Here is a 24,971-nt window from a genome sequence, read left to right as displayed (position 1 = left end):
GTCAAGATCCAGCTGAGGGTCTCTTGTAGAACCTGGCCAGGTCTTAGGGAGATGAGAGTGCTCCTGCTGGGCAGAGCTCCATGCTGGGTGTGTCTGGAGCAGAGATGGGTACCTGCCTGAGCAGGTTGTGAGGCAGGGGTGGGCCATGGGGGGGATTTACTGTCTCTAAAGTCCCGGGCTTTTCTTCCTTCCTTGTCTGGTGCCTCTGTTTCCCCATATGTGGGATAAAGTTGACTTCTTAGTACCCTCCAGTCCTGCCAGCCTCTGATTCTGTCTTTGGGTCCTGATGTTTTGCTGAAATGCTACTCTGCCTGTCCTTCCTGTGGGGTAAGCAGCTCCCGTTGATGAAGTCACGTGGTTCCAGAGCGGTCTTAGTTCCCCCTAACCGCAGGCTGGTGCTTTGTGGTCAGCCATAATTAAACTCTTTGCCCAGATCAAGGATGCTGCAGTAGAAAGTGCAAACATTTTGCGTGGAAATAGGTCTTGTCCCTGAAAGAGCAATAAGTTTATGGTGACTTAGATCCACAGGACGGAATGTTATATAGATTTGCTGAGGTCTCCCAGAGCAGTGTCTGTGTGTTGGTGTTCTCACCTGACCAAACCAAGGGCACTGGGTGGGGGTGAGGGGCAGAGGGCCAAGACAGGGTTCAGCCTCAGTGTTCAGGCTTTTCCTATCAGTGTTCAAGACCCTGGCCTCTGCTGTGGATGGCAAACTTGATCCTGTGTTTGCTTATCAAGTAGGGTGTTGTCCTCCCTGTGTATTTGGAGACAGTGTGGAGCACTGGGAGGTCAGTCCTGGAACCTCCAGGCAAGGAGCAGGGAAGTGAAATAGAAATTGAAAATACCAACTGCCGAAGCCAAATTCTTCAGGGGGCAGTGCGGCCTCTGCCCAAAGGTCCTACCTCTGGCGGTGAGAGCACGGAGGGCCAGCATGTGCACTGCATCCAGAAACCAAAGCCCTTGTGCTGAGGACGAGTACAGCCCGCCTCTTTCTCAGGCCACACGGCATTGTGATTTTTGTCTCCCGGCCTATGCTTTGTTGTAGGAAGAGGGAGCAGAGCGGGGGGTGGTGTGGGGGGGGGGCCCACAGAGGAATGCAATCTTGTTCTTGTTTGTCCGGGACCCTGTTTGTTTCCCACACAGAACAATGACCTCTCGGAAGCCCGTGCTTTCCAACTTCACCGAGGGTTACTTTGCAGCCCTGATTCCTCCCCTGATTATCTTGAAGCCTGTCAAGCTGTAAGGTTCTCCCTCTCCTCTTTGCTCTTTCTTCCTAATAGACATGAAACAGTCCAGTCAATAATATTTTACTTGTCTTCCCCCTGCGTGTCTCTTCTTCTGATCAGTTTAGGCGGCTTTGACTGCAGAAAGTCAGAAGGGAGGTTAAGATCTGAAAAGTTCAGCCAAATGTTATCAGCCTCAGAGATGTTGCTAAGGGAAAGGCCCCCCAGCCCTTGGCGACCGGAGCCAATAATAGCCGCGATTCACTGATAGCATCAACGCCTGTCAAAGAGCCAGGCGTTTGCGGTTCGTCTGTAAACGCAAACACCTGTATCCAGTCAAGCTATGATGGTTATCCGCTCTTTCCCTGTCATTCCCATTGGTTCCTTGAAGGGGCTGCCAGGATGTTCTAAGCTGTGAGTTGATTTATAAAGTGAAGGGTCTTTGTGAAACTTTGGCACGGATGGGGAAATTGACTCACGCGCGCCTCTCCTTCAGCGGGTGACAAGGCGTTTTGACAACGGTTAAATCGACGGTCTTCTTTTAATTGCATTTTTGAACCCGTGGCACCAACCGCCCGAGCTGTGGGAAATGGGGGCTTGGGCAGTGTTTATTGCCTCAACATGCCTTTTCCTCCTCCCCACCCCATAAAGGACACTTGGTACTCTTTGGAGATTTTTGTGTGTGATGAATTAGATCAAAGTGACTTCCAGTGTGTGGAAGCTCTTCGGATCCCAGTATGGACATAGCTGAGATCGATGATTGGGTCACCAGCCATGGTGACCTGGAGCAGAAGGAGGCCTCAAGGTCGTGTCATGTCCTCCCCAGGCTCCTCCCTCAACCCCTGCATGTGGAGGCTCTGCCCGCCTCAGCTGGGAGGGCCTGTGTGAGCTCAGGTTCCGCTGGGGGGAAGGCACGGTGTCCCTTGCGCATGACTGTCAGTCCACGTCAGTCACCCGTGTGGTCACTTGCATGCGACTATTCATTTGGCTTTTCTCGTTGCCTGTGTTTGCTCATCGTGGGTTGTCAGCAGCTGGCAGCTGGGGGTTGGGGGATTGGGTCGGAGAGGAGCACCCAAGGGTAGTGGCTGAATTAGGCAAGTATCTTGAATTGGACCCAGAATAGGCTGGGCTCTATCTACCATGTCCTTCTCACACCCTGGCTAGCTCCTGCAAAAATGGGTAAAGACAGTGTCATTGGGCTTGTTGTGAGGGTTGTATTAGGATGAATAATATAAAATAATATATATTAAATATATATTTATATATAATATATATATTTATATAATATATAATATCATCTATAATAATAATATATTAAATATATATTAAATATATAATATAAAAATTGGACTTGCAAAAAAGGTGGTTTCTTCGGTCGGTAATGCAAGAAGCACTTGGCAAGATACCCGGCCTGTAGAAAGCTCTTGGTATTAGCGGCTTCTCCTCCTGATTACTGTTATTCTCCATCTGCCAGCCCAGGCCTCGAAGATGTGGAAAGTCTAATTTAGACCTGAAATTAATGAAAGAACTCAGATATCCAGCTGATATCAACTTAAAGCAAAAAGAAAAAAAACCCAACAGTGGTTTGACCAAGAACATCCAAGTTCAGCTTGCTTGTATAATACCCATGGAGGCGTCTCAGGCTCCCCTTGAAAGCCCAGGTGGGCAGGCAGGGGATGAGGCCACTCTCAAGGCCAGTTTCCATGCTGTAGGTCCTTTGGATTAGTGTGAAGGTGCTCACAATCTAGTTTAGAGGATTATAAACAGGATGCTCGTCAGGGCTATTGAGATGAAAAAAGCCAAAACTTTGATTTTGAATTTTGTCCTCCAAAGGTCGAGGTATACTGGTTCTATACTTGAATTGCTCCTCTCTATATATTTTTTTAAAGATTTATTTATTTGACAGAGAGATCACGAGTAAGCAGAGAGGCAGGCAGAGAGAGAGGAGGATGCAGGCTCCCCGCTGAGCAGAGAGCCTGATGTGGGGCTCGATCCCAGGACCCTGAGATCATGACCTGAGCTGAAGGCAGAGGCTTAACTCACTGAGCCACCCAGGTGCCCCAACTCCTCTATATTTCAATTTAAAATAAAAGGACTGCAAGGGGACGGTCCTCTGCCGACATGAGCAGGGAGGAGGATGCCATCCCATGCTGGAGACTCAGGTGAAACCCTGTTTTTGAGGCTGACTGAGGCTGACTGGCAAAACAGGTACGAGTGGCTGGCATGGAAGCATCTACAAGACTTCAGTGGAGAAGGGTTTGCTCTCTCTGCCCATTGTTCTTTGATCTCCTCCCTCAGGCTCTCATTCCCATGTTAGCATCATCATCAGAAAGCCCTCAGCCTCCTTCTAGGACAAGGTGGATTCATTCTCAGCAATGATTGACTTGGGTCTCACCTCTGCTCAGAAACCCAGTAGGACCTATGTTCGTAGTCTGATGGACACGCTGTCGTATGGGCCACCACAAAGCTTTGAGACTGCGTTGGATTTGCATGTTTTGCTAGGCTTACACCAAGACCGCTGTGTCTATTTAACGCAGGTGACAAGCTCCCCTGCCTGCCTGGGACTGTCCTGGTTTGAGCACTGAAGATGCTGTGTCCTGAAACCACTCGTTCCAGGCAAACCACGAGGGTTGGCCACTGCATGTTAAAGAGAAAAGCATCTCAATCCTTTCTATGTGAAAGAAAAAAAAAAACAGCAGGAAACAAGAGGATGAGATAATCATATGGCAAAGTGCAAGGAGTTCAAGAGCTTCGGTGTAATTGGTTATTTTGGGGTGGAGTGTGGGCGTGAAGTGGAGGGAAACTTCACTCTGATGCTGAACTCAGTGATCAGGGAGATTGTGGTCCATCCCTTCCCCCACCAACTACTCTAACACGCACTTTCATTTCATCATCCTTTATGGAAACATGATTTGAGATGGAAGGACCAGGGACGTTTTAAGTTTTGGTCTTGCCACAAGAAGGTGGATGGGCTTGGGAGCAGCTTGGAAAGTCAGGTCTCCAGGGACTGGAGAAGGCGGCTTTTTGCCAAGGCAGGTGTCCCCACTGAGATGTCCGAGCGAGTCAGCTTCTGCAGGAGGGACTGCTTCCCAGTGGCACGACACTCCTTGCCATAAGCTGGGACACCCCGGCCTTAGATTAGAGAATAAGGAAGTCACAGGGTACAGCGAGAAGAACCCAGCTCATACCTAGACTTTTATTTTTCAACACTACCAGTTAAAATCAGCTTCTAAACCTACAGATATATCTATAGATTTATATATATCCACATATAGGGATATACCTAGATATAAGTAATTAATACAACATTAATACTTATTCTGCGGTTGATAAAAAAATCTTTTAAAAAAAGCTGGTTCTTGGGGGGAATTTTGAACCCAACCCATAGATATTTGCCCTACAAGTGAGGGGACATGCAAGGGCGGCCACCTGGAGCCTCAGGGCCACGGTTCCTTCTCTGTCACCTGGTGCTAGGGCCCCACCCCAAGACCTCCTGTGACAAAGTGCAGTTCACAGCGGCTGCACACCGGGGATCCTTCCACAGCTGTAGAAAGAACACGACTCCCCTTCCCAGAACTGGTCTCCTCAAGAATGGACCTTTGGTGACCACATGCCCAGTGGCCTCTCAGTTTTCCTTGGTTCATCATGGGAACACATTCCTTTGAAGAGAACCAGTTCCCTGTGGATCTCTGCGCACGCTGCCTCTGATGTAGGGCCGCATTTCGTGGGGAGTGATGCCCACTGGTGCGCAGGGCACCGCCTACCTGACCCCTAGGAAGGGGCGCCACACCCCTGCGAGGCTCCCCAGCATCTGTTGGGAAACAGCTTCCTTTGTGTCCGACGAAGGAGCCTTCTCTCTAATTCTCACAAAGGGAAAAGGGTTACACGACGGAGGTTAACATAACAATCTTCTCTTATTATAGTGATTTATGTGTGCATAACTTCAGCAGTGGAATGTCACCTAGGGGGTCTTAAATTGGCAGACTTCAGGGACCACAGAGGGAGATGACAGAGAGAGCTTCAGGGACAGGAGAGTGTCGGCTGCCATTCCTGGCTCATCCCCACAGAGAGGCCCAAATAAATCTCAGGGGGAAGGCAGTCAACTTTTCAACTTTTTATTAACCTGATCCCTGTTAATGAAATACAAAGAGGAGGAGATGATCTTCAACTTCAGATGATTTGAGTCTCGTGATGCAGCAAATGACTGCCTAGGGTTCTCGAGACAACGGAACATGAGTCCTTTGGCAATTTTCATTCAAAGACAACAATACTGCCGTTTGCTATGATTATGACTTCAATGAGTCACTTGGTCTCATCTTGCCACATAGGATATGATCATGTATTTTTAGGCATGTCAAAAATTCATTTTCTCCGGTGAATCTGTTCTAAGCCCTGGGAAAAAAGGTGGTGTCTTAAAATGGAATACTTGCTGCCTTCAGCTCTGTGGGGCGTGTGCGGCGGGCAAGGGCTTGGCCCTGGGGTTGCTGACTTTCTGGCAGGTGGGGAGCTGGGAGCACATGGAGGGTCTTTGTGGACAGCATGTTCCTAGTTTCCATGTCACTTTGAGGAATGCTGCGGTCTTTCTGAAATCATGATTGGTGACTTTGGAAACATCTGTGTTGACATGGCCTCCGACCAGTCTCTACCACCTTGATACGGTATGTCCCACACTGCACCATGCTCCTTCATGGAACACCGGGCTTCTGAAAGAGGACTGGAAATTTGTAAATGGGCATTTATTTTCTAAACCGTACATCGGTGAAAATACGACATCTTGAAAAAGTGGATTTTCCCAGAAGCTGATCTCATTAACAAGAATGGGAATGCAGTACAGTATTTGACAGGTGAGCCCAGGACACACGGGTAGGTACGGGTGGGAAGGGAGGTATGATGGTTAATTTCATGTGTTCCCTTGGCTGGGGCGCTGTGCCCAGATATTTGCTCAAACATTATTCTGGATGTTTCTCTGAGGGTGTTTTCAGGTGAGATTAATATTTAAATGGGTGGACTTGGAGAAAAGCAGACTACCATTCATAGTGTGCCTGGGTTTCATCCAGTCAACTGAAAGCCTCAGTAGAACAAAAGACTGAGCTCCCCCAAGCAAGAGAGAATTTTGCCAGCAGATGACATTTGAACTTGAACTGTAACGCTGGGTCTTCCCTGAGTCTCCAGGCTGCCAGCCCCCATAACATGAGTGGATGAATTTCTCTCTCTGCATATACATACATATCCTATTGTTTCTGTTTCTCTGGAGAACCCGGGCTGATAGAGGAGGTCATTAGGGTCTGCTGGTCTCATCTAGTCTGGAAAGGGAAGAGAAGGAAACTGATATGGACTATGTTAATGTGTAGGTTTCTGCAGAGGACTTGGGGGTTCAGTTGGATGGGAACTCCTTAGAGAGTGTAACACAAAGCTCAGACTCATTCCAACTGCCTGGGGAAGTGACTGGGGTATTAACCCATTGACTTCCATGCCTTTGGAAGAGGGCTGTCCTGGGAATATTAACACTCTGGCACCTGCTTGCAGCAAAACACCCTTGGTGCCCGTATTAGAAACTGTGACCACCAAGAAACATGGCAGACCCCGGAGAGCTCCATACCATGTTAGGTCTATAAAACGTTATCCTTCAAAATGATAGACTTACACATTTGGTGGTGGTGGTTGTTGTTGGGATCCACAGTTTAGGATGGCAAGGACTATATTACAGGCTATATCTTCATGATGGGAGTGATTCCACGTGTTACCGTTCTTACCTTAGTTGTGCCTTGGTTTGGCATGGTGGTCAGCACATTTTGGATGCAAGCGAGTGGGACAGAGAGAAAGATGGAACCTGTTGATGGTTCATCCACGTGCCTGGCACAGGTGTGGATCAGAGAAGAGTTAAATCCAGTTTGCTCATGTCTGCAGGCACTGGGGTGCACCTCGTGAAGGCTATAATCCTTGGTTGAGGGCAGTACTTAGTTTCTTCTCTTTTAGGGAAACTATTTTCATGTTAATCTCCAAATACCTGCAAGGTAAAGAACTCAGGCTATCCAGTCTTTCAAACTGACTCCATTTCTTAGTCCGTGTTGCTAGCCGGGGCTCTTGATCCTTCCCTCCTCCCAGACAGAACCCTGGGGCCAGCTGTATTCCCTGCTGCTCTTCTAGTCAAGTGGTCATACAATCCCATTCTTTCTTCCTTTGAAAGAGTGGGATTTTCTTCCTTTCTTTTCTCTCCATCCCTTAGAGCCTTGACTGTCCTTATTCTTTGAGAGGAAGATGCGCTTGCTAGCCCACATTGTACATCAAAAAAAAATTTTTCTTGGCCCGTAGCTCAGATGTTTTAGGGGTCTACCATGCTGAAGGTGGGCTGTTTGCCTGCCGGTATCTCTGAGGCAATGGCCATGTTGTGCCTACCTGTGCTGTGAAATATTTGAAATAACTCCTACATAATAGTGGGTAAAATGCACCCAGAGTAATCATTTCACATGTTTAATCACCAATGTGCAAACAGGGCTGCCAATCTCTGCCTCAACAAGTTCCGAAGGGTGCCATGTTTTCCTAATCTTGTGGGCTGGGGGAACGAGCCCTTTAAAGCTCAAAGTGGTTTAGGTGTTCTAATGGTCCTTGCTTGCCTTTTGTAAAAACCATGTGTCTGTGGGGCTTGTGGACCACTACTCACATAGTGACAGCAGTGATCAGAAACATAATTTTCAATATTTATGATTGAAAATGTAATTTAGAAATGAAAGAAAGGGCACTTGTTCCTCCTTAGCTTGAAGTGAAATCATTGTTTTGAGACGTGTTCTCTATACAGTTAATCTGGCCGGTATAATTTACCACACCACGGCTGAATTGTAAGTCTGGTGCTCTATTCATCAAATAAGACTTATTTGCGCAAAATGCATATGGATTAGTAGGCGTGGTGTGGTGCCGTGCCACTCGATTTCAGAAATCTGGAGAAGGCTCCACGGGAGGGAGGTTAGTGGGCTAAGCCTGTGACAGGGTCCACCAGGGGGTCAACAGGTTAGTTGGCCATAAGTGGGGCTCACGTACCCGGTCTTCAGGTCCTCTCCCACCTGCCTGTGAGGCACGGCTGCCACTAGTCAGTCCAGACTTGATCAAGGCATGGAAGCAAACCTAAAGGAGAAAAACCTATGGCATGCCGAGCTGCGCTCTTCCGATGGCCTTCTGTGTGTGTTTCGCTTTTTATTCTGAAATAATTTAAGTTGCACAAAAAGCGGTAAAATAGAGCATGGAGAGCCCCCATGCCTCCAGCTTCCCCCAGCGATGCTATCTTATGTGACCACAGTACATTGTCAAATCCAGGAGTGAAAATGGCACACCACCATCGATGTTATGTGAATTACCCGTGTGAGCTCTTATTCGGCGGGAGGTCAGCATTTCACACCTGCGTGATGTCACATGGAAGTCAGATTTGTTCACATAGAGCCTGTGTTCTGCAGGGAAACAGCCAGCATGAGCTGAGTCACAGTGGCCCTTCCTGGAGGAGAACGTGCTCCCTACTTTGCTGGGGACTCATTGCTGGGAATATACACCACCCTGTTTGAGGCTGTGACCCCTGCAAGCATAGCAACAAGCCCCCCAGCGGTGGAATAGATGTGGAGGCAGACAGACCTGGTCACGTTTTCCTTGTGGTGGGGTTTAATCCATAAGCAGAATAGGCATTGGATTTTGGTTCCAAGTACACTTTCCCGTCCTTGGGAACAGGGAAAGTGGAGGATTGGATGGAGTTGCCTCTGAAATGCTATCCTAGGAGAGGTGTCAACTCAGCAGGGACAATTGTCTCCTCCCCAAACTCATTTCAGCCAACACCTGTGGATGCCCATGGTGTAGAAGGCACCGTGGTAGGTGCTGGCATTGTCACAGATGGATAAGGCACGGCCACTGTCTTGGAGGGGCTCTTGGTGCTCCAGGAAAGCCCTGCCTCCATCACGAATTAGACCAACAGCCGGGTGCAGTGGGCATTTTTGACCAGCACATGAGGAATACTGATCGGCGTCCAAGGCTGGGGCTCCGTATCCAACTAGCGCTTGGCATGCAGGCACCATCTCTACCACAAAGAGGGGCAACAAAAGCAGCAGGTGTTTTCTAGCAAGCTGTGGGGGGAAGAGGCCAGGTGGACGCGGTGGTGGAAGTGGAGAAGGAAATGAAATGACATCAGCAAAGCACGACAAACAGCATTTCCTTAAGAGTGCGCCCTTCTCAGCAGAGCTGCTGTTCCTCCCTGGCCTCACAGTGTTAGAGGATTAGTTCTGGATTCTCTTAGTAATTAATAGCATTTAAGTTCCAGGGCAGTCAGTTTTGATTAAGCAAACATTAAATTAATCCAATCTGCAAACACTTACTCTCCAAGCACTACTTGGGGAAAGAGGCAGCTGGATGGACAGAAGGATGCGTCCTCATTGGATTGCCGGCCACCTCCGAGTAGTTACAGCCGGATCAATACGGCTCCTAGAGCTATAATAAAATGGCTTCGACATGCTCATCTGTAGCTGAGAACACAGTATACACATTGATTTCCTGGCCTGATATAACCCATTTACCTATTCAGCTACTCCGTTCAGGAAAGTGGAGGGGTCCCATGGCCCAAGGGAGCAATGATGCCTATAGGTAGGTTAGCAGATGCTTGGAAAATGTCTTAATCGGCTGCACGGCTCCTTCTCAAGGAAGACGTGTTTCCTTGAAAGGAAAAGGCCCCCTTAGAATCTTATCGGCGTCATCTGGGGAAACACTGGGAGTTCGGGCGTCACCTTTCCTGTTCATCAGGATGGGCCCTTCTCATCATTTAAACCTGGTTGTTGAACCACTGCCTTTGCTTTGTGGGGTGTCAGGGGCTCACGCAGGAGCTCATTCCAGGCACGTCTTCGGCTCTCACTTAGGTGAATCTGGGAGATCTCATAGAAAGTGCGCCAGCATTGCTCAGACCAGAAGTATGTCTTCCTGTATCTATTTTTGCTTTCCAGTATGATTTTTTTAAAGATTTTATTTATTTATTTGACAGAGAGAGATCATAAGCAGGCAGAGAGGCAGGTAGAGAGAGGAGGAAGCAGGCTCCCTGCTGAGCAGAGAGAGCCCGACATGGGGCTCGATCCCAGGGTCCCGGGATCATGACCTGAGCCGAAGGCAGAGGCTTTAACCCACTGAGCCACCCAGGTGCCCCTCCAGTATGATTTTTAAAGTAATAGAGGCCGTTTCATATAAATTAGTGAGATGGTGTGGTGTATCACATCTAGGAGTCTCTGCAGTTTTGTTAAATAGACTTAACACTTTAAATCTGATCATTGGGCTCCTACAAATAGTCCTATTATCCATAATACTCAATAAAACAAAGTTATTATTGTCAGAAACATATTTAGACAGTCAGGAATATGCCTGCTTTTTTTTTTTTTTTTAAAAAAAAAAGATTTATTTATTTGGGGTACCTGGGTGCCTCAGTGGGTTAAGCCTCTGGCTTGGCCTCAGGTTATGATCTCAGGGTCCTAGGATCGAACCCAGTATCAGGGTCTTTGCTCAGCAGGGAGCCTGCTTCCTCCCCTCTCTCTGCCTGCCTCTCTGCCTACTTGTGATCTCTCTCTCTCTGTCAAATAAATAAATAATGGGGGTTGGATGAGCCTGGTGGTGGGTATTATGGAGGGCACGTATTGCATGGAGGACTGGGTGTGGTGCATAAACAATTCTGGAACGCTGAAAAGAAATTTAAAAAAATAAATAAAAATTTTAAAAAATCTTTAAAAAAAAGATTTATGTATTTATTTGAGGGTAAGCATGTGAGCATGAGTGTGAGGGAAGGACAGTGGGAGAGAGAATTTCAAGCAGACTTCCCTCTGAGCACAGAACCTGACACGGGGCTCTATCCCAGGACCCTGAGATCATGACCTAAGCTGAAATCAAGAGTCAGACACTCAACCAACAGAGCCACACAGGTGCCCCAGGAATATGCCTGCTTTTAAGTGGCTGCCTTTGGGCTGGTATGATTTTATGCTTTGAAAGTGTTCAGGTGGATTTCAGAATGATCAGAAGTCATTCTGAGCCTCATGTGGCAGTCAAGTCGATTCGGTCACTTTTCGTAAGAAACTATTTCCTGGAGAAGAGGATGAGATGGTCTGTGGGCCAGAGCATTTTCCTTCTGCCTATCGCAGAGTCTGGCAAGGGTTGTAGGATTTCAACTTAGCCAGACTGGCTGATGTCTAAGGCCTGAAGGTGGCGGAGGAGGCTCAGTCATTGCACCAAAGACCCAATCCCTGGGGTCCCCGTTTGGGATTTTGCACAGGTTTCCTGAGTGTTGGGAGCGAGCATGAGGATTCTGCTTAGGAAATGGAGCTTAGGGGAAGAGCGTTGTAGGAAAATCACAGCTGAAAAAAAAATCATTGCTGGCTACTATTTCCTTCAAAACCATGCTCCCCTTGAGAGATCAAAACAAATGTCAAGTTTGCCCCATTTCCATTCCTCCCGAGACATCCTGAGCAATCTTCGAGGCTGTTTTGCTTCTGGTCTAGCTTCCTTTTTGAGTCTGTTTTATCATCTAAGCAGAACCCTGCACTTGACCACTTTTGGGATTTGGAGGTGACTTCAGGGTCATCCTAGACATGTTCCTGCTTCTGCTTTGGCTGCATGCTAGAGTTCTTGACCAAAATCCAGCCCTAGAAGGTTCTTGAATGTGGTGGACATCTCCAGTTCTTGTTTAGCTCATCATTTCCGAATTGTGTTCAGGGGGTCTTGATCAGTTGTGAGATACTCATGAACTTCAACTTGTTACTGCTGGGGAGAAGGAGAGACCAGGTCAACCTGCTTTACCTCCCTTAACTACTGTTTTCATTCCCTCTGTGAAACACCTGTGAATATCCCGATTATTCCCTGAAATAGAGCTTGGGAAATGGTGATTTTTAAGTTGATGTACAACTTATTCTTTGTTCTTATCATGAAGCTGATCATGTGAGGATTTGTATAGTCTAACTCCTTGAATCCTCACAAAACTCCTAGGTGGCAGGGGCTTTCCCCTATCACAATGAGGGAAGTGGGACATGCAGAAGTTGGTACTGTGCCCAAGGTCACATGGCAAGGGCACAGTAGAGCTAGGGTTTGGTTCCCCTGGGAGTTCTGCTGCAGAACCCAAGCACATGGCCACCATGCTCGTTAGCCTCCAAAAAGGGCAGTCCCAGCTTATTTCCACATGGTCCTCCCACCTAGGTTCTGCTTAATGGGCTCAGGACTTGAGGTTGAATGGCTGACTTAGGAATGCTATTAAAACATATCCCCAACACCATGATTCTCCTTCACTTCTAGAGGCCACCCAAGATATACTGAGTGCCTTCCATCACTGTGTGCATTTGTTCACATTCTCAGAAACAGCCAGGCCAAGTGAGGACAACCACAGAGGCTTCACATCTTCCTGGCTCCGGGCATCCTGCCATTGTCCATGGCTGTTTAGCCTTGCCCCCAGGGACAGAGGTGGTGAGTGTGAAGCCTGTGTGGTGGTGTCACACTTACACCCGTTCCTATAATCTCTTAAATGATTATAGTACCTGTTAGATGTTAACTCTGGCTTTTGATATGGTATCCTTTTTATTAGGCTGTATGGAAAACAGCTTTTAATATCAGTGTGCGTCTTACATATATGTTCCGAGAGCACATTACGTTAGAAGGTGCTGGAAAGGAAAAAGATGCGAGCGATCTTAAATGTGTCTAAGTGCCTTTATGAGATGCAATCAACCATGTCTTAATTCCCTCTATCCGTCATTAGTTGAGAGGTGAAAATATATGCAAAAGAGAATGGAACCTGGGTAGTAAGGTAGTGAAGAGGTTTTATAAATTAGATTATTTGAGTATATGATTCCTCAGACTAAGGATATTGTCCAAAGGGCTCTTTAATTAGTATTCACTTCCTTTGGTGCACGAGAGAATATTGTCAGGGCCACAAGAGCTCTTCACAGCAGTTCAGTTGAAAGGATGACCATCAGACCTAGGGCTGCGTCCACACCGGGTAAAGTAGGTACAGGCAAGGCATTTCTGCCATTCAGTGCTGGGTGGGTACTTTCAAAGGAAAGTGTTTGCTGATGTGGTTACTTTGGTCAGTGCCCACTAATGTCTGGGTGACAGTCCTGAACATTCTCCTTCCATAGGTGGCCAAGCTGCCCCCAAATCCCAATCTGCCTCATCTTTAAGGGCATGTGCTCTGGCCAAGTGAGCTACATAACATTTTCCACCTAACATGTAGCCCGAAAGAGCCCAGCCATCGGAGACAATTTGCCATTCTTAAGAACATACGCGTTCTAAGACTAAAACCAAGAGAAAACAGTAACAAACAAGAACAATCTGATTTCTAGTCCTTGGGTTCCTTCAGCAGGTGACTCTACTTCTTGTGTTCACTTAAATGCAAATGCTTTGGTGACCCAGTGCCATGCTGGGGTGCCTGGGCTCCCTTACCTGGAAATATTTTTGGAATGTGCCCACTTTTTCTGGTGAGTTTCCAGAATGATGGAGGTCATTGTATTTTGAAGGAAAGCTGAACTCGGAGGTTTTCTCAAAAGAGCAGTGGGAGACAAGACCATCTCCGTGTCACAAAGAGAGTGATGAAGTTTCTGAGAGTGGTTTTTAGATGATCTAGACTCACCATATGGTTGTAATAACTACCCAATTGTGCCTTTCCACTGAGTGCCTTGGAGTGGAGGACTTGAGCAGAGGTCTTCATTACCTCTGCCCAAGAGGGGTGTGTGGTGGTGCATAGCCGTGGTCACCCATGCCTGGGAAGTGTCCTAATGTGGCAGGGGCTTAGCTGTGTCCTTTCACCTTGGAGGTGGCTCTGACAGCAGTCTCTGTTCACTTTCTGGTGTTAATAGAATTAAAATTAAAAAAAATATATTGATGCACCAGGAGGATGTAATCCTAAGTAAAATAAGCTGTCGGAGAAAGACAAATACCATACGGCTTCACTCATAGATGGAATTTACGAAACAAAACAAATGACCAAACAAAGACAAAAGAGACCAAAAAAATCAGACTTCTAAATACAGAGAACAAACTGGTGGTTTCCAGAGGGGAGGCAGGGAGGAGGGCATGGGTAAAACAGTTGAACGGGGTTAAGAGTGCACGTGTTGTGAGGAGCTCTGAGTCATGTACAGAACTCTTGCTTCACTATATTGTATACCTGAAACTAATATAACACCATATATTAATTGATACTTTAATAATAAAAAAAATCTGATCAGTGGCCAAAAAATAAGAATAATGAAATACCTGAGATTTTACTTATTTTAAATAAACTGCCTCCGCACCACCTTTGTTCCACATTTTAAGCTGCCATGTTGACTGACCCCATCCACAAGGGTGTGCACATTTTCATTTATGGAAATCCTCACTGCGTTCCTACTGGCTTTCTGTGCTGGCCTGGGGGCTCCAGTGGAGGTCTCCATGTCTGCTGCTTGCCTGAGCCTGTGATTGGGACAAGGAATCATCTCTTTGATTAACCATATTTTCCAGCCAGACAGGTGAGATGCTAATTGATTTTACTTATTTAACAAGGATGGTCCCTGCTGACAGGAACCCTGTAGGGTCCCTGTAGGGTAAATGGGTATTGGATGAGGTGGGGCAGGAAACAACATCCACCTTCCCCATCCTTCTGTGCCCCCACAGCTTCTCTGCTGAGGTTCTGTGATTCTAAGCCTCTCATTAAAAATCAACATTCTTTTTCTCCATGTTTCTAACTAATACATGCTTACTGTGAAAAATATAGAACATACACATAAAGGAAATTATAAAATTAAAATAATCTGTAATCTCAGCACTCAGAGATGGGAACTCAACCTTTGAAATACATCATTCTGTTGTTTCCAATGCATAGACATAAATACATATCCATGTATAAATTTCTGTTTAGAAATGGATCACAGTCTATATTCAGTTTTAAAATGTAGACTTTGGGTCACCTGGGTGGCTCAGTCAGTTAAGCATCTGCCTTGAGCTCAGGTCATGATCCCAGGGTCCTGGGATCAGCCCCACACTCTCTGCTCAGTGGGGAGGCTGCTTCTCCCTCTCCTTCTGCCTGCCTCTCTCTCTCTCTCTGTTAAATAAATAAATAAAATTTTAAAAAATGTGGACTTTTCATTTAATATATCAATGGCTTCTCTCACCAGGCTCAGATAATTCTAAAGCCTATACTATATTTTCGTTTACTGTGTCATGACTATGATTCTGGTCACAAAGAGCATTCTGATAATTATAACATCATTTTAATGTTAATAGTTGCTTATTACATGGAAATTCCCCTATTGCTGGACATTTTTATTGTATAAAATACTAGATTTCTTTGATTTTGAACTGAGATTGAATGTTTAAAAGTGTTCATTGGAGAGATCATATGATAGTTGTCATTCTCTGATTGACTGACTTAGTTCACTTGGCATAATACCTTCTAGTTCCATCCACGTCATTGCAAATGGCAAGATTTCCATTTTTGATGGCTGCATAGTATTCCATTGTGTATATATACCACATCTTCTTTATCCATTCATCTGTTGATGGACATCTAGGTTTTTTCCACAGTTTGGCTATTGTGGACACTGCTGCTATAAACGTTTGGGTGCACATGCCCCTTAGGATCACTACATTTATATCCTTAGGGTAAATACCCAGTAGGGCGATTGCTGGGTCATAGGGTAGCTCTATTTTCAACTTGTTGAGGAACCTCCATGCTGTTTTCCAGAGTGGCTGCATCAGTTTGCATTCCCACCAACAGTGTAGGAGGGTTACCCTTTCTCCACATCCTCGCCAACATCTGTCGTTTCCTGACTTGTTAATTTTAGCCATTCTGACCGGTGTGAGGTGGTATCTCATTGTGGTTTTGATTTGTATTTCCTTGAGGCTGAGTAACGTGGAGCACTTTTTCATATGTCTGTTGGCCATCTTCTTTGCAGAAATGTCTGTTCATGTCTTCTTCCCATTTCTGGATTGGATTATTTGTCCTTTGAGTGTTGAGTTTGATAAGTTCTTTATAGATTTTGGATACTAGCCTTTTTTGTGATATGTTGTTTGCAAATATCTTCTCCCATTCTGTCAGTTGTCTTTTGGTTTTGTTGACTGTTTCCTTTGCTGTGCAAAAGCTTTTGATCTTGACAAAGTCCCAAGAGTTCATTTTTGCCCTCACTTCCCTTGTCTTTGGCGATGTTTCTAGGAAGAAGTTGCTGCAGCTGAGGTCGAAGAGGTTGTTGCCTGTGTTCTCCTCAGGGATTTTGATGGATTCCTGCCTCACATTGAGGTCTTTCATCCATTTGGAGTCTATTTTTGTGTGTGATGTAAGGAAATGGTCCAGTTTCATTCTTCTGCATGTGGCTGTCCAGTTTTCCCAGCACCATTTGTTGAAGGGACTGTCTTTTTTCCATTGGACATTCTTTCCTGCTTTGTCAAAGATTAGTTGACCATAGAATTGAGGGTCCATTTCTGGGCCCTCTCTTCTGTCCCATTGATCTGTGTGTCTGTTTTTGTGCCAGAATCATTCTGTTTTGATGATGACAGATTTGTAATTAATAGAGCTTAAAGTCTGGAATTGTGATGCCACCAACTTTGGTTTTCTTTTTCAACATTCCTCTGGCTAATCAGGGTCTTTTCTGGTTCCATATAAATTTTAGGATTATTTGTTCCATTTCTTGGAAAAAGATTGATAGTATTTTGCTAGAGATTGCATTAAATGTGTAGATTGCTTTAGGTAGCATAGACATTTTCACAATATTTTCTCTTCTAATCAATGAGCATGGAACATTTTCCATTTCTTTGTGTCTTCCTCCATTTCTTTCATGAGTACTTTAAAGTTTTCTGAGTACAGGTTCTTTGCCTCTTTGGTTAAGTTTATTCCTAGGTATCTTATGGTTTTGGGTGCAATTGTAAATGGGACCAACTCCTTAATTTATCTTTCTTCTGTCTTGCTGTTGGTATATAGAAATGCAACTGATTTCTGTGCATTGATTTTATATCCTGCCACTTTACTGAATTCCTGTATGAGTTCTAGCAGTTTGGAGTGGAGTCTTTTGGGTTTTCCACATAAAGTATCATATCATCTGCAAAGAGTGAGAGTCTGACTTCTTCTTTGCTGATTCAGATGCATTTTATTTCTTTTTGTTGTCTGAGTGATGAGGTTAGGACTTCTGGTACTATGTTGAATAGCAGTGGTGATAGCGGACATCCCTGCCATGTTCCTGACCTTAGGGGAAAAGCTCTGTTTTTCCCCATTGAGAATGGTATTCACTGTGTGTTATTCATAGATGGCTTTGATGATATGAGGTGTGTACCCTCTACTACTACACTGTGAAGAGTTTTGACTAAGAAAGAATGTTGTACTTTGTCAAATGCTTTTTAAAAAATTATTTATTTATTTTAAAATTTCTTTTCTGTGTTCCAGAATTCATTGTTTATGCAGCACACCCAGTGCTCCATGCAGTACATGCCCTCCACAATACCCACTACCAGGCTCACCCAACATCCCACCCTCCTCCCCTCCAAAACCCTCAGTTAGTTCCTCAGAGTCCACAGTCTCTCATGGTTCATCTCCCCCTCCAATTTCCTCCAACTCTTTTCTCCTTTCCATCTTCCCATGTCCTCCATGTTATTCCTTATGCTCCACAAATAAGTGAATCCATAGGATAATTGACTCTCTCTGCTTGATTTATCACTCAGCATAATCTCTCGCAGTCCCGTCCATGTTGATACAAAACTTGGATATTCATCCTTTCTGATGGAGGCATTGTACTCCATCGTATATATGGACCACATCTTCAGCATCTATCAAGAGTATCATATGATTCTTGTTCTTTTTTAATTAAAGTATTGTATCACATTGATTAATTTGTGGATGTTGAACCAACCTTGAAGCCCAGGAATAAATCCCACTTGGTCATGGTGAATAATCCTTTTAATGTACTATTGGATCCTATTGGCTAGTATTTTGGTGAGAATTTTTGCATCCATGTTCATCAGGGATATTGGTCTGTAATTCTCTTTTTTGATGGGGTCTTTGCCTGGCTTTGGGATCAAGGTAATGCTGGCCTTATAAAATGAGTTTGGAAGTTTTCCTTCCATTTCTATTTTTTGGAACAGTTTCAGGAGAATAGGTATTAATTCTTTAAATGTTTGATAGGAGACTGGTGGTGGGTATTATGGAGGGTACTTTTTATGGAGCACTGGGTGTGGTGCATAAACAATGAATTCTGGTACACTGAAAAGAAATTAAAAAAATAAAAAATTAAAAAAAAAAAGAATTCCCCTGGGAAGCCACCTGGCCCTGGGCTCTTGTTTGTTGGGAGATTTTTGATGACTGCTTCAATCTCCTTACTGGTTATGGGTCTGTTTAGGTTTTCTATTTCTCCTGGTTCAGTTTCAGTAGTTTGTATGTCTCCAGGAATGCACCAATTTGTTCCAGATTATCAAATTTGCTGGTGTACAGTTGCTTGTAATAAGTTCTTATAATTGGTCTTATTTCTTTGGTGTTGGTTGTGATCTTTCCTCTTTCATGATTTTATTAATTTGAGTCCTTTCTCTTCCAGGGGTTTATCAATCTTATTAATTCTTTCAAAGAACCAACTCCTAGTTCCATCAATCTGTTCTTTTGGTTTCTATTTCATTGATGTCTGCTCTGATCTTTATTATTTCTCTTCTCCAGCTGGGTTTAGGCTTTCGTTGCTGTTCTTTCTCTAGCTCCTTTAGGTGTAGTGTTAGGTTCTGTATTTGAGAACTTTCTTGTTTCTTGAGATAGGCTTGTATTGCTATATACTTTTCTCCTGGGACTGCCTTTGCTGTATCCCAAACACTTTGAACAGCTGTGTTTTCATTTTCATGTTTTGTGAATTTTAAAAATTCTTCTTTAATTTCCTGGTTGACCCCTTCATTCTTTAGTAGAATGTTCTTTAGACTCCATGTGTATGAGTTCTTTCCAACTTGCCTCTTGTGGTTGAGTTTTAGTTTCAAAGCTTTGTGGTCTCAAAATATGCAGGGAATGATCCCAATCTTTTGGTATTGGTTGAGACCTGATTTGTGACCCAGGATGTGATCTATCCTGGAGAATGTTCCATGTACACTAGAGAAGAATGTGTGTTCTGTTGCCTTGGGATGGAATGTTCTGAATATATCTGTGATATCTGTCTGGTCCAGTGTGTCATTTAAAGCCCTTATTTCCTTGTTGATCTTTGCTTAGATGATCTGTCCATTTCAGTGAGGGGGCATTAAAGTCCCGAACTATTATTGTATTATTATCAATGTGTTTCTTTGATTTTGTTATTAATTGGTTTATATAATTGGCTGATCCTATGTTAGGGACGTAGATATTTAAAATTGTTAGAGCTTCTTGTTGGATGGGCCATTAAATATGATATAATGTCCTTCCTTATCTCTTATTAGAGTCTTTGGCCCAAAATTGAATTTATGTGGTATAAGGATTTCCACCCTAGCTTTCTTTTGATGTCCATTACCATGGTAAATTGTTTTCCACCCCCTCACTTTAAATCTGGAGGTGTCTTTGGGTCTAAAATGTTTCTTGCAGACAGCATATCAATGGGTCTTTTTTTGTTTTATCCTTTCAGATGTCCTATGTCTTTTGATTGGGGTGTTTAGCCTATTTACATTCAGGGTAACTATTGAAAGATATGAATTTAGTGCCATTGTATTGTCTGTAAGGTGACTGTTTCTGTTTATTGTCTTTATTCCTTTCTGTTCTATTACTTTTTGGCTCTCTCTTTGCTTAGAGGACCCCTTTTAACATTTCTTGTAGGACTGGTTTGGTGTTTGCAAATTCTTTTAGTTTCTGTTGTCCTGGAAGTTTTTTATCTCTCTTTCTATTTTCAATGGAAGCTTAGCTGGATATGGTATTCTTGGCTGCATGTTTTTCTCATTTAGTGCTCTGAATATATCTTGCCAGTTTTTCTGGCCTGCCAGGTCTCTGTGGATAGTTCTGCTGTCAATCTAATATTTCTACTATTGTAGGTTACAGATCTCTTGTCCGTAGCTGCTTTCAGGATTTTCTCTTTGTTACTGAGACTTGTAAGTTTTACCATTAGATAACACAGTGTTGACCTATTTTAATTGATTTTGAGGGACGTTCTCTGTGCCTTCTGAATTTTGATGCTGATTCCCTTCCCCAAATTAGGGAAATTCTCTGCTATAATTTGCTCCAATATACTTCTGTTTCCGCCCCGCTTCCTTTTCCTCTTCTGGGATCCCAATTATTCTAATAGTGTTTTGTCTTATGGTATTACTTATCTCTTGAATTCTCCCCTCATGGTCCAGTAGTTGTTTATGTTTCTTTTTCTCAACTTCTTTATTCTCCATCACTTGGTTTTCTATATCACTAATTCTTTCTTCTGCTTTATTTATCCTAGCAGTAAGAACCTCCATTTTTTATTGTACCTCATTAATAGCTTTTTTTTATATCAACTTGGTTAGATTTTAGTTCTTTTATTTCCCCAGAAATGGATTCTCTAGTATATTCCATGTTTTTTTCTAGTCCAGCTAGCACCTTGATAATCATCAGTCCGAACTCTAGTTCTGACATCTTACTAGTGTCTATATTGATTAGGTCCCTAGCCATTGGACTGCCTCTTGTTCTTTTTCTTTGAGGTGAGTTTTTTCACCTTGTTGTTTTATCCAGATAAGAAGAGATGAATGAGAGAACAAAATACTAAGAGTGTAGGAACAACCCCAGAAAAAAAAAAAAAAATATATATATATATATATATATATATATATATATATAAAACAGAGCCACACTCTTGATTTTGGGTGTAATTTGGTCTGTTAGAAGAAACTACGTCCCAAAGTTTTAAAGAAAGAAAAATATATATATATATACACACAAAAATAAGGTAAACATGATAAAGGGATGGGATGTGACTAGAAAGATGAAAATTTAAAAAGATTCTAAAAAAATGAATTGATAAGAAGTTGGTTGATAAAATAAAAAAGGAAAAAAAAGGAGAGAATTTGATCAGGCTGGATTCTAGAATAAAGCCATATGCTGGATTTAGGGTATATTTTGATCTGTTAGAAGAAACTGTATCCCAAATAAAGAAAGAGAAATTTATATGTATACAAAAATTAGGTTAAATATAATGAAGGTATAGAGTAAGACTGTAACAATGAAAATTTAAGAAGATTTTTAAAAAGGTATTGATAAGATAAAATAGTTAAACAAGGTTAAAATAGGAAAAAGGAAAAATTAAAAGAAATAGCATAAAAAATAAAATTAAAAAAAATTTAACTTTCAAAGATTAAGGAATCATGGGAAAAAAAACCATGACTTCTGTGCTATATTCCTGTAGCTCTGAAGTTTTGCAGTTCTTATTGACTGGTGAACTTGGTCTTGTCTGGATGTTCTTGCTGATCTTATCAGGAGTGGTCTGTTGTAGTGATTCTCAAGTGTCTTTGTCTGAGGCAGAATTGTACCACCCTTGCCAGGGGCCAGGCTAAGTGGCCTGGTTCACAGAGAGCAAATCTACTCAGGTTTGCTCTTGGGAGCTTTTGTTCCCTGAACGCTTTCTGTAGAGCTCTGGAGGAGGAGAATGAAGATGGTGGCCTCCCAGTCTCCCACCCCTTGGGAACTGAGAGCTCAGGGCTCTGCTCCTCAGTGTGCCCTCAGAGAAAAGCAGTCAATCCCTCCCATCTCCCTGGTCTCCAGCCGCACCCAGAGCTCACTTAGCCAGTGATTGAGCATTCCTATCTCTGGTGCATAGCCCCATTTGGAGTCTCTAAACCCAGCTGATTCCTGCCACCTGCTTCTGCACTGCTCCTCCCAGAGGATGAAGGTGAGTCTCCCCAGATCTGCCACTTGTGGTGTCCCTGCTCAAACAGCAGTGGCCTGACGGTGCCTCAGATCATGGTTTAAGGTAAGTCTGAGCTGAGAGCCCACTGCTCATCTCCATCTCTGCTGCAAGCTTCCTTGCTCCAATACCTGGGAGCTCTGTCACACTCAGACACCCCTGGTCTTTCTGTGACCCCATGGGTCCTGAGACCACACTGTCCCTGTGAGGGGTCCACCCCCTCCACTTAGCCTCTGGAGTGAGGTCCTGTAGTGGAGCAGACCTCCAAAATTCCAATTTTGTGCTCTGGGCTTTACTGCTTGCTGGGAGCTGGCCCCTCTCTCCCACATCTCTATCTTCCCATATATTACCTGGGATCCACTTCACACATCCTACCTTCCAGAAGGTGGTCGATTTTCTGTTCCTAGAATTGCTGTTTGTCTTCTTTTTGTTCTCCTGCTGAGTTTGTAGGTGTTCAGAATGGTTTGATAACTATCTACTGAATTCCTGGAACCCAACAAAACTCAGGTCACCTACTTCTCTGCCATCTTGCTCCTTCCCCCCAAAAAGAATGTATTCTTCTGTTGTTGGAGTGTTCTATCAATGTCAGGCCCATATAGTTGATAGTATTGTTCAAATGGTTAATTATCTTTATTGTTTTCTGTCTAGTTATTATAGAATAATTAAAGTCATTTAGAGTGAATTATCAAAATCCCCAACTATAATTCATGAATTCTCTATTTCTTCTTTCAATTCTATCAGGTTTTTCTTCTTGTGTTTTGGGGCTCCATTACTATATTCATACACATTTATAACTTTTATACTTTCCTGATGTAGTAATCCTTTTTTATCATTATGAAATATTTCTTTTTCTCTAGAAAAATTTCTTGTCTTAATGTGATTTTGCCTGAATTAATATAGCCACTCTAACTATAGTAATGTTTACAGATTATACCTTTTGCTATTCTTTTACTTCGATATATTTTTATTTTTGAGTCTAAAGTATGTCTCTGGTAGATAGAATGTACTAGAATCTTGCTTTAAAAAAAGCCAGAGATAATCTCTGCCTTTTGTTTAGAATTTAGCCCTTCCATATTAATATGATTATTGATGTAATTGGATTTATATCTGCTATTTGTTACTAGTTTTCAATATGTCTTATTTATATTTTGTCCCTCTTTTATTGCATTTTTTTGTGTTAAATTAGCATTGTAGTATATGTATAATTTTTTTTTTTAAAGATTTATTTATTTGACAGATAGAGACCACAAGTAGGCAGAGAGGCAGGCAGAGAGAGAGGAGGAAGCAGGCTCCCAGCTAAGCAAAGAGCCCGATGCGGGGCTCGATCCCAGCACCCCGGGATCATGACCTGAGCCGAAGGCAGAGGCTTTAACCCGCTGAATTCCTCTGTTTTTTAAACTATGGATTTTTTTCAGTAGTGACTGGTCTGTGGTTTTAAAATATACACATTGAGGTATCACAATTTATTTCAGGCTGATATTGACCTTTTTGAAGTAAAATATGGCCATTTCACTTCAATATTCCTCCATTTTCATTTATTTAGCTATTTCATTCATTGATGGACATTTGGGTTGTTTCCACCTTTTTATTATCATGAGTATTGTTATTAATGCCATGCATGTATGTGTTTTTGTTTGTGTACGTGCTTTCAGTTCTTTGAAGTATATTCCAAAGAGTCAAAATGCTGGGACCATGGGGAAGTTCTATGTGTAGCCTTTTGGGGAATCACCAAACTGTTTTCCACAATGTCTGTACCAGACTACATTACCATCAGCAATGTATGAGTATCCCAAATTCTCTATAACCTCTCCAATTCTTATTACTTTCTCTGTGAAATGTGAAGTGTTACCTCATTGTGCCTTTGACTTCTGTTTCCCTCAAAACTAATGCTGTTGAACATATGCTTGTGGCTATTTGTATATTTTCTTTGCAAAAAGACATATTCAAGTAATTTGTCCATTTTTTAAAAAAAGATTTTATTTATTTATTTGACAGAGACCACCAGTAGGCAGAGAAGCAGGCAGAGAGAGAGGAGGAATCAGGCTCCCTGCTGAGCAGAGAGCCTGATGCAGGGCTTGATCCTAGGACCCTGGGATCATGACCTGAGCTGAAGGCAGAGGCTTAACCCACTGAGCCACCCAGGTGCCCCTAATTTGTCCATTTTTAAGTTGGGTGTTTATCTTTTTGTTGTTGAGTTGTAAGAGTTCTTTGTATATTCTGAATGCTAGAGTATTATTAGATGTATGATTTGCAAATATTTTCTCTCATTTTGTACGTTGTCTACCTTCTTGATACTCTTTGATGCACAAAAATATTTAATTTTTATGAAGTCTAGTTTATTTTTTTCCAGGGGAGAACACAAATATAGTCCTCCACAACCCCAATTTATGCAGTCAAGTTTTCTCACATTTGGGAAAAATCATAGGGGTCTGCATATCTAGAGTGCAGTGGGTAAAACTTGCCCTGAAAAAAACCACTTTCCTGATCATGGTATCCCCACTACCAGGTAAATGTATATATCTTTTTTTTTTTTTTCTTGTTCAAGCTTTTGGTGTCTATCTAAGAATTCATTCTAGGTCCATGATCATGATGATTTACCCTAATGTTTTCTTCTAAGCTTTTTATGGTTTTGCTGTTATTTGGGCTGCTGAGCTATTCTGAACTAATATTTGCATATGGTGTGAAACAGGATTTTTTTTTTTAAATTCTTTGAACGTAGTTTTTTTTTTTTTTAATTCTCTGAACATGCTTATTATAATAGCTACTTTGAAGTCTCAATCTGCTAAATCCAAATTCAACATCTGGGCCAACTCAGCATTAGTTTGTAATGATTCCTTTTTTCCCTGAGTATAGTTCATACTTTCCTATGTATTTATATGTCTTATGACTTCTTTAATTGAAAACTGGTCATATTGTAGCAACTCTGGATTGGGGTTTTTCTCCTGAAGGGTTT

The 24,971-nt window shown here is 43.1% G+C and overlaps 1 non-coding gene across 1 annotated transcript; it reads right to left on the bottom strand.

The window, feature by feature from the left end:
- Positions 1-24,365: 24,365 nt before the first annotated feature.
- LOC123931962 lies at positions 24,366-24,532 on the bottom strand. Its single transcript, XR_006816380.1, has one exon. It is a non-coding gene; the product is annotated as a U1 spliceosomal RNA (small nuclear RNA).
- Between the last annotated feature and the right edge of the window lie 439 nt (positions 24,533-24,971).

Source organism: Meles meles, chromosome 19, assembly GCF_922984935.1.
Source record: "Meles meles chromosome 19, mMelMel3.1 paternal haplotype, whole genome shotgun sequence".
NCBI classification, from domain to species: Eukaryota; Metazoa; Chordata; class Mammalia; order Carnivora; family Mustelidae; genus Meles; species Meles meles.
This window is presented reverse-complemented; position numbering and strand designations above follow the sequence as displayed.